General features: G+C 40.4%; 1 long non-coding RNA gene across 3 annotated transcripts; it reads right to left on the minus strand.

Moving 5' to 3' along the window:
* Window positions 1–3109: 3109 nt before the first annotated feature.
* Window positions 3110–8136, minus strand: LOC106608876 (uncharacterized). 3 transcript variants are annotated; one of them, XR_001329600.3, is made up of 4 exons: window positions 7781–8136; window positions 7031–7390; window positions 6822–6922; window positions 3110–6680 (listed from the first exon to the last, which is right to left on the minus strand). It is a non-coding gene; the product is annotated as an uncharacterized LOC106608876 (long non-coding RNA). The 3 variants fall into 3 exon arrangements; XR_001329601.3 differs by having other exon boundaries at window positions 3110–6177; window positions 6285–6680; window positions 6822–7390; XR_001329599.3 differs by having other exon boundaries at window positions 6822–7390.
* Window positions 8137–15878: the final 7742 nt, after the last annotated feature.

Consider the following 15878-nt stretch of genomic DNA (forward strand, 5'->3'; position numbering starts at 1 on the left):
TCTCTAAACATTTGTTGGAAAAATTATTTGTGTCATGCACAAAGTAGATGTCCTACCGACTTGCCAAAACTATAGTTTGTTAACAAGAAATTTGTGTAGTGGTTGAAAAGAGAGTTTTAATGACTCCAATCCTAAGTGTATGTAAACTTCCGACTTCAACTGTACTACACATTTTATTATGTTACAGCCTTATTCTAAAATGTTTATTTTTTAAATCTTCAATCGAAACACAATACCCCATAATGACAAAGAAAAAACAGGTTTTCAGAAATGTTTGCAAATGTATCAAAGATAAAAAACTGAAATATCACATTTACATAAGTATTCAGACCCTTTACTCAGTACTTTGTTGAAGCACCTTTGTCAGTGATTACAGCCTTGAGTGTTCTTAGGTATGACGCTGCAAGCTTGGCACACCTGTATTTGGAGAGTTTCTCCCACTCTTCTCTGCAGATCCTCTCAAGCTCTGTCAGGTTTGATGGGGAGCGTCGCTGCACAGCTATTTTCAGGACTCTCCAGAAACGTTAGATCGGGTTCAAGTATGGGCTCTGGCTGGGCCACTCAAGGACAGACTTGTCCCAAAGCCACTCCTGCATTGTCTTGGCTGTGTGCTTAGGGTTCTTGTCCTGTTGGAAGGTGAACCTTCGCCCCAGTCTGAGGTCCTGAGCGCCCTGGAGCCCTGGAGCAGGTTTTCATCAAAGATCTCTCAGTACTTTGTTCCGTTCAGCTTTCCCTCAATCCTGACCAGTCTCCCAGTCCCTGCCGCTGAAAAACATCCCCACAGCATGATGCTGCCACCACCATGCTTCATCGTAGGGATGGTGCCAGGTTTCCTCCAGACGTGACGCTTGGCATTCAGGCATTCAGAGAATCTTGTTTCTCATGGTCTGAGAGTCCTTTTGGTGCCTTTTGGCAAACTCCAAGCAGGCTGTCATGTGCCTTTTACTGAGGAGTGGCTTCCGTCTGGCCACTACCATAAAGGCCTGGATTACAGCAGAGATGGTTGTCCTTCTGGAGTGTTTTCCCAATCTCCACAGAGGAACTCTGGAGCTCTGTCAGAGTGACCATCAGGTTCTTGGTCATCTCCCTGACCAAGGACCTTCTCCCCCGATTGCCCAGTTTGGCCGGGCGGCCAGCTCTAGGAAGAGTCTTGGTGGTTCCAAACTTCTTCCATTTAAGAATGACGGAGGCCACTGTGTTCTTGGGGACCTTCAATGCTGCAGAAATGTTTGGGTACCTTTCCCCAGATCTGTGCCTCGACATAATCCTGTCTCTGAGCTCTACGGACAATTCCTTCGACCTCATGGCTTGGTTTTTGCTCTGACATGCACTATCAACTGTTGGACCTTATATAGACAGGCGTGTACCTTTACAAATCATGTCCAATAAATTGAATTTACCACAGGTGGACTCCAATCAAGTTGTAGAAACATCTCATGGAAACAGGATGCACCTGAGCTCAATGTCGAGTCTCATAGCAAAGGGTCTGAATACTTATGTAAATAAGGTATTTCTGTTTTGTCATTATGTGGTATGGTGTGTAGCTTGATGAGGAAAATCATAATTTAATCCATTTTAGAATAAGGCTGTAATGTAACAAAATGTGGGAAAAGTCAAAAGGTCTGAATACTTTCCGAATGCAATGTACATGAAAACAATGATATCAAATTAAAGAAAAGCAATAGTACACTACTTCTACTTATAAAACAATTGTCTACAAATTAAAGCAACAAAGTAATTTATCATAGCGCATAGGTTTATGATCAGAGGCGAAGTGAGAGTGAAGATGCTTTACAGGCACCTTCGGTGTTCATGATGATATAAACCACAAAGTGTAGGGGTTGATATGAAGTCATGTGATTGGGGAGAAGTGTGTGTGTGTGTGTGTGTGTGTGTGTGTGTGTGTGTGTGTGTGTGTGTGTGTGTGTGTGTGTGTGTGTGTGTGTGTGTGTGTGTGTGTGTGTGTGTGCCCTGTGTGCGTTCAGAAAAGTTCTGCTCCTTTTTTTAAGTCAGAAAATCACAACCTGAAGTTGCTGCAGACAAGACACAAATGTAACAACAGATTAGAGAGTGGGATACTTCGTCACAATGCTTGAAACATAATGAGCTCCTCGTCTGTGATTTGGACAGGATGGCTTCCGTGTGGTAAGGTGAGTGTGTGTTGTTCTGTTTCTAAGTGAACACATTGAGATGATCGAAAAACTCCACTTTGAAGCCTATGTTGTTTTGTCGATTTTATTTACTTAGAAATAGTTTGACGCAATTTTGTGAAAGAAAACATAGTTGTGAATTATATTAATGAGCGCAATAAGAACCCCAGGAGAAAGGTTCATAAGGAAAACCTCCGCCATATACGTCCAACATTCAGCAAGAAAGTTAAAGATGGATTTCTCAAAAATCTATGCACATCCAACATAAATAATGATATTCTATTTCTGTGATTTACACAATTCCCAAACAATGGTCACCCAAACCCAGTTGGAAAAGGAGCTATAGAATTTTTTGGGGAGAAAATAAATAAATGCAGACATTTCTGTGCAGACAAACTACTCCAAAATATATGTTGTACTTTATCATAACATTTGTGTCAAATGTGTTGTATATCAGTTGTACAACTTGAGCGTGCAGAGGGCCAGTATGTGTCATTGTTAATTGTAAAGACAAAATGATCTGCATTCCGCAATCAATACTGGAGCTATTTATATTTGAGTAATTTATCTGAAACTCTTAATCGGCATGGGATACAGTTAGCGCATTGACCTTAAAAGGTTAAATCCACTCAAAAACAAATTTTGTTATTTTTTACATTAAGTCCAATGTTGTTACAGTCCAAAATGTTTTGCATGTCAGCAGTCAAGTTTTCACAATATTGGACTTTCAAGATGCAAAGTGTCACTGGCCACATTATCAGGCCGGTGACACTTTGCTTCTACTTAAACTAGATCTGACTTCTATTGCAATGATGCCGATTTATGAGATCAAATGTAGCCAATCCATTTAGTTATTATAGAAAACAGACGTACTGTATCAGTTAAACCAACCATACACTGTGTTTACTGCAATAAATACCAGAAAATGATTTGAAAAAACTTAATACAACTAAAATATGTAGCAGGTATTGCAGTTTATTCAATATGAATTTAATCTTTACACTTTATCTTACAAAACTTCCATATATCCTTTAAATTGTAGATAGTGAAACGACAGGAGGTTGGTGACACCTTAACTGGGGAGAACGGACTCGTGGTAATGGCTAGAGCAGAGTCAGTGGAATGGTATCTTAATGCCATTCCAACCATTATTATGAGCCGTCCTCCCCTCAGCAGCCTCCATTGAGTGAAATAATTCCTTTGCTTGAAGGCATCTTAACCACAGATGAGGGTGAGTATCTTCATAATTCATTTATTTTTACACCTTTTTCTCCCTAATTTCGTGATATCCAATTGGTAGTTACAGTCTTGTCCCATCGCTGCAACGAACCCGGCTCTGTAGTGACTGGGGAGGCGGGTGAGTATCTTCTGAGTATCTACTGATTCTGATGGAGAGCTTTATACTAAATCATATAACTAAGGAATATATTTCCATGTGTTTGATCCCATTCCATTCACTCCATTCCAGACATTATCTTGAGCCGTCCTCCCCTCAGCAGCCTCCATTGAGTGAAACAATTCCTTTGCTTGAATGCATCTTAACCACAGATGAGGGTGAGTATGTACTGATTTTGTTGCAGAGCTTTATTCATATAACTAAGGGATATTTGTATTCTGTCCATTAATGATGCTATTTCTCTGTCAGATGTCATCATAAAAGACATAAAACTTGTTCTGATCGGAGGTTATGGAAAGAATTCAGTTGGAAACATCATCCTAGGACTAAATAAGTTTACACGGTGGACATCATTTTAAAAGACATATGTGAGGATAGATTGTAATTGGCACATCACATTGCTTCGCACACCAGGCTCTTTTAGACATTTAAATAGTGACAATCATATAAAAGAGGAAACTGTACATTGTGTGCAAAGCTTATTTAACACTGGACCTCACGTCATCCTTCTATACTGAACAAAAATATAAACACAACATGCAACAATTTCAACAATTTTACTGAGTCACAGTTCATATAAGGAAATTAGTCAATTTAAATTAAAAAATGATGCCATAATCAATGGATTTACATGATTGTGCAGGGGCGCAATCATGGGTGGGCCTGGGAGGCCCACCCTTTTCCCCACAAAAGGTCTTTATTACAGACAGAAATACTCCTGTTTCATCAGCTGTCCGGGTGGCTCGTCTCAGATGATCCCACAGGTGAAGAAGCTGGATGTGGAGGTCCTGGGTTGGCGTGGTTACACATGGTCTGCGGTTGTAAGGCCGGTTGGAAGCACTGCCAAATTCTCTAAAACAACACTGGAGGCAGCTTATAGTAGAGAAATGAACATTTAATTATCTGGCAACAGCTCTGGTGGACATTCCTGCAGTCAGCATGCCAATTGCACGCTCCCTCAAAACTTCTGTGGCATTGTGTTGTGTTACAAAACTGCACATTTCAGAGTGGTCTATTATTGTCCCCAGCACAAGGTGCACCTGTGTAATGATCATGCTGTTTAATCAGCTTCTTGATATGCCACATCTGTCAGGTGGATGGATTATCTTGGCAAAGGAGCAATGCTCACTAACAAGGATGTAAACAAATTTGTGCACAAAATTGGAGAATGTTTTTTGTGTGCTATGGAACATCACATGGGATCTTGTATTTCAGCTCATGAAGCAACACTTGTTGCAATTATATTTTTGTTCAGTATAGTTATTAAAGTAGGTTGCAGGAAGTCTAATCTTTGGAAAATAACAGGAAGAAGACAGGCATTGGATACACTCTGTACTGAAGCAGTTTGGGACCACACCATGCTGTTGTTCACAAGAGGGGAAAATATCAAACATACCATTGAGGACTACATCACTAGCAACAAGCTCGATGACCTAATAAAACAATGTCAAAACAGGTATCATGTTTTCCATACAAATAGAAAACATGATACAGAAGCTCCTGAAAAGCAACATAGACAAAACAGCTTAACAGATAAAAACCTTTATTATTCAGGAGAATCCCATTGAATCATGCTATTAATTTCAGCGCAGTTGCATCCTTACGCATATCCTTAGACTAAACGGAACCGAAAACACCCCAGCCTGTCTTGATCACAGATCCTGAACATTTCAGCTGTTAGTCATTGATTTAGGCCACAATTGCTTACAGATTTGATACACATTTAAATAAAACATTTAAAAAACATGAAGACATATATTTAATCAGGATTTGACAAACAAAAGCCTGACTAGGATCCTGACTTTCCCCCACTTCATATTTGTTACCAATTACCACATTGTTACTTACCTTACAGATCACAAAGCCAGCTCATTTACACCCTATTCATATGCAAATACATTTCATTCATACACTGGCTTGTCTGGCTGGCATGTTTTCATTTTAAACAGGCCTTCCCTTATCTACACTGAAATAATATTAGTCCTCTATTATGATAAAAAGAAACTCATTAGTACACCCTTGTGGTTGACTATATATCTATTGTACATCTTAAGATACAACAATTAATGTGGAACTAACAAATACCATTAAGGGATACATTACAATTTACAATAACAAACACCTTATGAAACAGCTGTGAAAAACAATCTAGCAATACTTTAGATTTAAATACATAAATGTTGATATTTCATTGGTAAATGGTCCCTGGAAAAGATAGAGATGAGTTGTGAGAGAAACTCCAGGGTGGTGTCATGACCACTGGAGTCCTACACCTTAACGGTACATACCTGGAAGTGGTGGTTACTTAGCGTGACCCAGTGGTTAGCCTTGAGATTGACTATTTGGAGAAACCACTGGGCCAGTGTTGGTACTGCTGACAGCATGGTGATGCCACCCACCACGAGAAGGTAATTGGAAATAGTTACCATCTGAGATTTTATATTCACCTTAACGGATGGTGAGCCCAGCTAGGAGCGAAAGAGCACCAAGCTTTCCCAGGTCTCACCTTCCTTTCGTCCTTCTTCCAAGCCAAGTAATTTGCCCGGATGTCGAAGCACTTGGTCCCCTTGCTTCTCCTCCGGTGGCTCTCCTTTTTCTCATATGCCTTGTCCATGTTCAGTCTCACCTTGACTGATAATAGAAATAAATGCAATTCTATTTCATATTATTACAAATACATCTCTTATATAGCTCTTGGAAGGCCAGAAAATAAATGAACAGCGGACAATCATTTTGACCTGGTCAAAAACCTCCACATCCTTCTCAGTCCGTGCCTGAAGGTGGTCCTTGAAGGCGTTCTGATCTGGTTCGACAACTTCCACCACATCAGGTGGAGTATCAGTGATCTCAAAAGTACGTTATACAAAAAGCAATAGAAAAACACTAAGTCAATCACACATTTTTTTATACTACAGTATAGGCAATACTTTCATATACAAATGCATTGTTTACCTCAGTAAACAGCTGCGGATCCCGTCCGTACAGTAGACAAAAAGGTGAGTACTCTGGAGGCTTAGATGCTAATGTTGGGTGCAAAGATAATTACCTTCAGGTTGTTCTGCCACCATTCCTGGAACCCGTCAAGGCCTTGCCCATGGCAGTCTTGAGGGTGTGGTTGGTCCGTTCATCCAAACCTGGAGGAGGGGGTAGGAAAGGGATATCTATTGACAATGGAATATATTGAAATGTCTGATTATGTACCATGGAAAAACAAATTGTAAAAAAAAAACTACAACAAACCATTGGTGACAAAATATAACCTATAACATCCGTACCTTGTTCCAGAGTACACGACCTCGGTCACTCAAGATGACCTCAGGAGAACCATGGGTGTTGAAGACATCATCGCCTTGGAGGTGGCCTCGCCAGTCTGGTCCTTGATGGGTATCATACAAAAGAAAATACATTTTGGGTTCCAAGCAGCCTTTTTAAATGGGTTACAGAAGGGAATTTAGAGTTAAGTACATTCTCTTCCTTTACAGACCTTGATGGCTATTGCCTCCACCCACTTGGTAAAATAATCGGTCGCCATCAGGCTAGACTGGTACTCACTGAAGCAGAAGGTGACAAATTGAAACATTGTGTTCTCTCTGATATGACATTCATTGAAATCATAATAATTTTAGATATAATAGAATGTGATCGATAAACAGACTTATTTCACATGCCCAGCTGTCCACATCCTTGACAATCCCATGCAAAAAGTGTGTGTTGATTTTGGCAATCATGCGCTTCACTCCGAAATGGCCAACATGCATCTCGGTCTGCATGGGTTCCTTCTCCTCAGTGAAAATCACCCTCCTGTGTGGCTGGCCATCCTTCCCCCGTAGGTACATGCGATTGCCTAACACGTTTGAAGACAAGAGTTGTTGAAATACTCAAGTCTAAGTAATTTTGCACAACTGACTTTCTGTTTCTCTCTCCCCCATCTCTCTGTCTTTCACTCTTTTCCCACCTCTCTCTTTCATTCTCACCCTTTTTTTTCTCCCTACTCTCTCTGTCGGTGTGTCTGTCTAGCAAAGACACCTAGTTAAGGGCAGTTGGATTGACCATAATTGATTAGACCTATCCATTTGATTGATCAGAGTTAACTTATAACTAGATACCTCAATATGACAGTCATAACTAAATGTATAACTAGCAACTTCTGGATGATCAACTACCTAGATTGAAAATGGCTGTTCATAGCTAAATCCTTCCAGTTATGTAATAGAAGCGAACTGCTTAACGTTACCCTGAATAGTGAATTTCTGCCCCCTACGAATGTTGCGCCTCTTGTCGAGATCAGTGGTGCCATTGTACTTCGCCTGGTTGGAAAGATTAAATTAATCCTCCTCGAGAGATGCCATTGAAGTGCAAGCTAACGTTACATACAAACTGAAAGCTACAAAAACAATTAGCTAGCTAACGTTAGCTAAACAAAACTGTCTGGCTAACGTTAGCTAGGCTGATGTAAGTAAACAAGTAACGTTAGCTAGCAATTTAAATCCAAAACATCTTAATTAATTTCTTCCTATTTAACAATATTTTGTTATATAAAAACAAATATATGGTAAAGACAAATAAACACTCGCCAGCTTCTTCTAACGTTTGTTAGACTACATACGAGGACTTCTTCTTTGATATTATGGCGGTCTGCAAACAAATGTCACAAGCGCATGCCGCCACCCACTGCCCTGGCTGTATATCAGGCCAAATAATTAACAAAATACAAATAAACAAACAAAAACAAAACCCAACGTACTCCTTTATTCATTTTGAACTGCCAACGCCCATCCTACAGGCTCTGGGGCCTGAGAAAGAAAATTATTTTCCAATGTTTCGGCAGTCCTGGAAACGCACAAACCTTTCTTGCAGGGGGACACTATTTGGCATGATTTGTCACTTGTTTTCCATAAATGACTACTGTAGTGGAAGGATGAGAAGGTGATAATACTCCTGACGCCAGGAGAGGTGTGTGAATTAAATTGTCATGTTTGGATTGTTCAAGAGTTCGTAAAGAGCAATGGATTTTGAAATATTTTATTGCACTGTTCAGAGGGAGCGACAAGAGTGCACTCCTATCATTTAAATATAATTGATTAGAATCTGGTTGTGTTTTCCTTTCTTTGACTTTTTCCTGCGCCATACTGTATGTGTACCCAATTCGGCTAAATGTAATGCTATTAATAAGCTTGAAATGTTTTCCTATTATTTTGCATAGGTTAACCATTGTGATGAATGATATTTACTATCTTCTGCTTTTCATGAATAAACAGGCATTGGTAAAAACATCAAAATGTTTCGAAGCTCCACATAGGCCCTTTGATTTTTCATTTGTTTTCCATGAATGACGACTGTAGTGGAAGAATGAGAGAAACTGACTGTCTGGCGTGCAAAGCCCAGCATGATGACTCGATCACGATTTATTACATTGTCTGGAAGGCAGACCAGCTGTGGGCTATCACAAGGTTCAAACATACCGTATCTGTGGCGATCTCTAAGAAGAGATGTTCTCATGGAAGTCCTCGGGTCACTGACACCAGGGAAGCTGTGAAAAACGAAAGCTTGGTCGCAAATGGGTCTTCCAAATGGACAATGACCCCAAGCATACTTCCAAATTTGTGGCAAAATAGCCTAAGGACAACGAAGTCAAGGTATTGGACGGTATTGACTGTCACAAAGCCATGACCTCAATCCTATAGACAGTTTGTGGGTAGAACTGAAAAAGCGTGTGTGAGCAAGGAGGCCTACAAACCTGACTCAGTTACACCAGCTCTGTCAGGAGGGATGGGACAAAATTCACCCAACTTTTAGTGGGAATCTTGTGGAAGGCTACCCGACACGTTTGACCCAAGTTAAACAATTTAAAGGCAATGCTACCAAATATTAATTGAGTCTATGTAAACTTCTGACCCACTGGGAATGTGATGAAAGAAATAAAAGCTGAAATAAATCATTCTCTCTACAATTATTCTGACATGTCACATTCTTAAAATAAAGTGGTAATCCTAACTGACCTAAGACAGGGAATTTTTACTAGGATTAAATGTCAGTAATTGTGAAAAACTGAGTTTAAATGTATTTGGCTAAGGTGTATGTAAACTTCCGACTTCAACTGTATATTTTATTGTACTGTAAGTGCTATGGATTTATTGTTACACGGAGTGTTATTTTGTTCGTCAGACAGCTGATAGTTCAAAGAGGGAGCAGCAAAAGGATGCGGTCCTATCATTTACATTGAGTTGATTAGATTTGAATCTAGCTGTGTTTTCCTGTCTTTTGTAATAACTAGCAAAGTGCAAAGAAATGTTAATTTAGGTTGGGCTTGAGTTTCTGCTTGAATTTGGTTTAAAGGACAGTGACTTTGTTTGTACTTTGATAACTTTCTACCAAGCTCATGTGTGTTACAGACACACATATTTTCACTTAGAGACTATTCTGAACTGAAGACACGGGTTACCACGTTGTTTTAACCTATTGGTGATAGTCATATTCTCTGTTATTCCGTAATGTGTAATGTATTTCATGTACACTGTAATTGTTTGAGTGTCAATTCTTTCATCCTACTAGTTCAATAGAGTAACTGCATTCCTTGTTTTACAGAGTAATTATTTGATTGACTAAAAGCTTATAATTTAAAAGGTCTATTGGTAGTTGTTATTTGCACTATACACATACTGTAGCATATTCTTGGGTACCACCTTGACATCTCTAATCTGCTTGCCTCAATTAATTAATGCTAGAACATTGGTTGCCAGAATTAGCTACTTTTATCCAGTCTCGTAATATTGCATAACGGTGCAAGTTAGAAATGTTCATTATAGTCATACTGAGTCGGTGATCCTCCAGAGAAGCACAGGGTCTGTTGCATTTATTTTTATAGAAAACCATGGCAATATAGGCCTATGCTCAGGAAAAAAGGTGCTATCTAGACCCTAAAAGGATTCTTCCGCTGTCCCCATAGGAGAACCCTTTTTGTTTCCAGGTAGACCCCTTTGGTGCATAGGTAGAACCCTTGTGTTCCATTCCACAGATGGTTCTACATGGAAACCCTTTGGAACCTCGTTTTCTAAGAGTGTACTCAACAAGTTCAACCTGTTCAGTTTACACCATTTCATTCTCTACTCCAACATCTGCCTGGTATTCAAAATAAAACGCAATATAGCACCACCACCTTTGAATGTTTTCGTCACCCTCTGCTCAGACTTAAATAGCAGTGTCCCAAGAAGCTCCTCCAGGGGTGATTGTAGTGTCCTCAAACGGTCCACCACCTTCTACCAAACTGCCTTCTCATACAAAGCAATAAAGACATGGAATGGCCTTCCCTGAACATGGATCAAGTCAAATCAGACGTGCGCACACCAAATTTGATCTAATTGGCAAAAGTGCCATTTTTAATGCAACAGAAAACACACTAAAAAACACATTACATTTCAATAGGAGCAATACTTTATCTTTGATTAGATTATGTGTTTGTGTCTTTTACAAGTCAAATGTACACTAGCCTACTCCCATATCGACACAGTAAATAATATTGCCTACGTGCTTTCGACAATACGTTATCAACAACAAAAAATATTTTCAAATAAATCAAATTTGACTTATAAACACAGTAGGCCTAAATACTTCCTAACAATATCACAACTTAAATATAGCCTACTTACTCCTCAATTGGATCAAGGACATCTTGGTAATTATTTTCATCGTCTCTAAGGAAACTATCTGGGGCAGACACACGAATCGCTTCTGCCGGCTGTAAAAAAAATCGAACAAATGAATGTCTGTGTCGCTGCCGAGCTCTCAAATACCGTGCCAGTCTCTCACTGCTATCCGGATTCCTTGGGACGTCCTTACCCTGAACTAACACTAAACCTAACCATTTTACATTTATACTTGATAGAGGTAGGAACATCCCAAGGATCCCGAATAGCACAGACCCTCTGGGAAAGTCTATGAACTGCTCTATTCGACAGAAGGGACATCCTGAAGGAGCCCGAATAGCACCGATGAACTCCTCTATTCGACTGGAAGCCATGGACGCAACAATTATTGGTTGTCTGATTTAGGCAACTGGGAACTGGTAACAACACAGTCTGTGATTGGCTAACAACATTTAGATCTGTATACGGCGAGAAAAGATAACATACCATGAGGTGTTGAGGGAAAGACAGACTAGCTATAGATTGGACATCATGTTTTCTAGGCCATTAGCGATAACAGGAAATACACAAGCGTAGGCTACACAAGAGTTAAAGCTGGGTACGTCAGAATGTCTGCTTGCATGGGAAAAATTGTACGTTTCTAACATTTATGGTTGAGATTTAATTAATATAAACATAAACTATGCACATTATGACTTTCATTAACACGCGACGCAGACGTTAGTAACAGGCGGACTACACCGTGCGCTAGCGTTGCAAAATAAATGTAGAAATCTGTTATTCAATTATTGCACCAACGAGCATCTGCATTGCCAAGGGCTAAAATAGAAATCAGTTCCATTTCTGACAGCAGATCGCGCTACAAGTCCTGCCTCTCCCATCTCCTTATTGGTTTATAGAAGCAGGTACCCAAGTGCCGTCTCCTTATTGGTTATACTCACGTGGGTGACTGAAAAACGACCGCGATCAGTCGGGGTAATGCACCTAATTTATGAAAGTTGCCAATCCAATATAAATACAAGAGAAGAAAAAGCCTGGAAGGAAGAGAGATGACTAGAAACGATTCGGTTGACCATTTTATGTGTGGGTTAATTGGCAGAGTAGAGGACCGTGTGCATTTCAGGTAAAATAACAACTCAATGTTTATATCCCAGGACAAATTAGCTAGCAACAGCAAGCTAGCTAAATAGGACAAATTAGCTAGCAAGTGCAAGCTGGCTAGCTAAATTACCATACATGTTTAATGCTTTTCCAACTGTCACCAAATTAATGTAATTGGTTCAGAGTTTGTTTTGTTATTTTAACCTGCGTGTCGTGTCGAGTTTGGTGTGGGTGGACAAAATACATTTATGCACGTGCCCAGCCGGTCTGGGTTCAGTGTAAAGGCAGCCACACGGTGGTACGGTTATCGAGGCTTTATAAAGTCTCTTATCACCCCGCATAGAGGGAGGTGAACAACAAAGCCAAGTCCTACCAGAAACAAGCCCTGCTGGACAACATTTTGTGCGGAAGAACCTCGCGCCCAAGTTCAATTCTACCAGTTCGTGAGAGAAATAGACACTTTTTTGGTGAAGAGCCATCACACCCTGACCAGAACTTGTTTGTGTGTTGTGTGTAATGAAGTAGGCTGAGGCTGCGCGACCGAATAGAACGCCTCTTCCCCAGAGCCAAAAAATGAATAATTTTCTCCGCGTGTATTAGCTGTGAGACTTGCGAGCTGAAGCAGGATCAGAGACGGTGTCGCCCGTTAGAATGTCGTGGTGTTTTCATCCAAGTTTTAAATGTTTTTTTATTTATTTTTTATTTCAAGTAGCATAGCAGCCTTAATGAGAAATATCACAATATTGATAACCACCGGGATACAGTCAATTCAGTAATGAGAACATGCACAACAAGTCCGGACAGTGTCCTTCATATTCCAACCCCACCAAGAATAGGACACCATGCACTTTAACCAGTAGGCTGCTAGGCTACAGTACCTCAGTTATACGGTTGGCGTTATCAGTGCAGCTTACCGGCAAAATGACTAAGCAGTGAGGCTACTTGAGAGGGTTTACTCTAGAGATGCGTTCAGAGGGGTGAAGCATTTTACAAATAATAAGTACAGTGTTCAGAAAGATGTACTAGCTGCACACAACAAGCTCAGGGAAAAGTCAACAAGCTGTTCAGAAAACAACTGTGGTTGAAGCTTGACACCAGTGTTATAGTTGAAGATAAACAGTGTTGGGTTTTGAATATTACCCTTTACACTGAATAATATTGTAAGCATATACTTTATTTGATCGTTTTGTCACTTTCATTTTATATTTTGTTGTATTATGTATTTTCCTACCATATTCTGCTATGTGACATTGAATTCTTAGTGATCAATAACTCATTATATAGTTATCCATTTACGTATGCAAAAGATGTTATCAATTATTACAGGAAACTTGGGTTAGTTTTGTCACTTTATTTTATATTTTGTCATTTTTCTACCATAGGCTATTCTGCTGTGTGACACTGAATTACTTGTTATTTATCAGTAATGTATACATCTATCCATTCAGGTATTCATTTTTTTTTATATATAAATGATTACAGCAAACTGGTGAAATGAAAATAAGTTAACCTAGTCTGAATTTAGCCTTTGTCAGTCTTTCTACATTATTCTAATTTAATTCAGTGTTACTTCCATCATCTCAATGTTCTACCTGGCTTGGTGTTCTGTTTGGTGTTCCTTCAGTCTGCCCGATTGCCTTGTATCGCTCCCTGGTCCTTGGCTCCATAACAAATACGGAATAAATACAGTACACATGTTCAATTCCCAAATAGGCCAATAGATGTCATACGATTACTGGAATAAGGACCAGATTTCACCAGGACTATCTGAGAGGAACAAGTGTGTATCTCTGCACACACACAGATTTACATTTTAATCATTTAGGGACCGATTGAAATTAACTGGAGGGGAGGGGCTGGTCCTCAACTCAAGCTGTCCTAAAAACATTATGCACCCCCCCCCCCCCCCCCCCCAACAGGACCCTCCCTTTGCAGTGTCAAATAAATTGAACCTGTTTACCCCCTCATAGAATGAACTCAAAATAATGTTTACGACCAAAAATAACAACTGTAGCGACCCTGTGTTTGTAAACGTGGATATCGACTTTGCCATTTCAGCATGCTTTGGTGGCACAATTGAAGCCACTCAGGGCTACGGGCATGAAGGTTGGGGATTCACATAACACCACAGGACAAGCTCACTCTGTCTGCCTATTTCATTACACTACGATCAGAGCCGGCTGCAGACAATGATCAGCTAGGGGGAAATCAGATTTTCAACATTTTGACGCCATATTTATAATTACACTTAAAAAAATATAAAAGCAACAATTTCAAAGATTTTACTGCGTTCAAGTAAAAAAGGCATATCAGTCAATTTTAAATAAATACATTTGGCCGCAAATCCTTGGATTTCACATGACTGGGAATACAGATATGCATCTGTTGTTCACAGATACCTTTTAAAAAGAAAAAAATAGTAGGGTCATGGACCACAAAACCAGTTAGCATCTGGTCTGAACACCATTCGACTAATGCAGCGAAACACATCTTCGCATAGAGTTGATCAGGCTGTTGATTGTGGCCTGTGGAATGTTGTCCCACTGCTCTTCAATGGCTGTGCGAAATTTCTGGATATTGGCGGGAACTGGAATACATTTCGAATCCCACCGTACCTTCTCCGCTATGCAATCTGGTTTCAGAGCTGGTCATGGGTGCACCTCAGCCACGCTCAAGGTCCTAAACGACATCATAACCGCCATCGATAAGAGACATTACTGTGCAGCCGTATTCATCGACTTGGCCAAGGCTTTCGACTCTGTCAATCACCACATTCTTATTGGCAGACTCGACAGTCTTGGTTTCTCAAATAATTGCCTCGCCTGGTTTACCAACTACTTCTCTGATAGAGTTCAGTGTGTCAAATCGGAGGGCCTGTTGTCCGGACCTCTGGCAGTCTCTATGGGGGTGCCACAGGGTTCAATTCTCAGGCCGACACTCTTCTCTGTATACATCAATGATGTCGCTCTTGCTGCTGGTGATTCTCTGATCCACCTCTACGCAGACGACACCATTCTGTATACTTCTGGCCCCTCTTTGGACACTGTTAACTAACCTCCAGACGAGCTTCAATGCCATACAACTCTCCTTCCGTGTCCTCCAACTGCTCTTAAATACAAGTAAAACTAAATGCATGCTCTTCAACCGATTGCTGCCCGCACCTGCCCGCTCGTCCAGCATCACTACTCTGGACGGCTCTGACTTAGAATACGTGGACAACTACAAATACCTAGGTGTCTGGTTAGACTGTAAACTCTCCTTCCAGACCCACATTAAGCATCTCCAATCCAAAATTAAATCTAGAATCGGCTTCCTATATCGCAACAAATCATCCTTCACTCATGCTGCCAAACATACCCTCGTAAAACTGACCATCCTACCGATCCTCGACTTCGGCAATGTCATCTATAAAATAGCCTCCAACACTCTACTCAACAAATTGGATGCAGTCTATCACAGTGCCATCCGTTTTGTCACCAAAGCCCCATACACTACCCACCACTGCGACCTGTACGCTCTCGTTGGTTGGCCCTCACTTCATATTCGTCGCCAAACCCACTGGCTACAGGCTATCTACAAGTCTCTGCT

Source organism: Salmo salar, chromosome 07 (genome assembly GCF_965601325.2).
Source record: "Salmo salar chromosome 07, fSalSal1, whole genome shotgun sequence".
NCBI classification, from domain to species: Eukaryota; Metazoa; Chordata; class Actinopteri; order Salmoniformes; family Salmonidae; genus Salmo; species Salmo salar.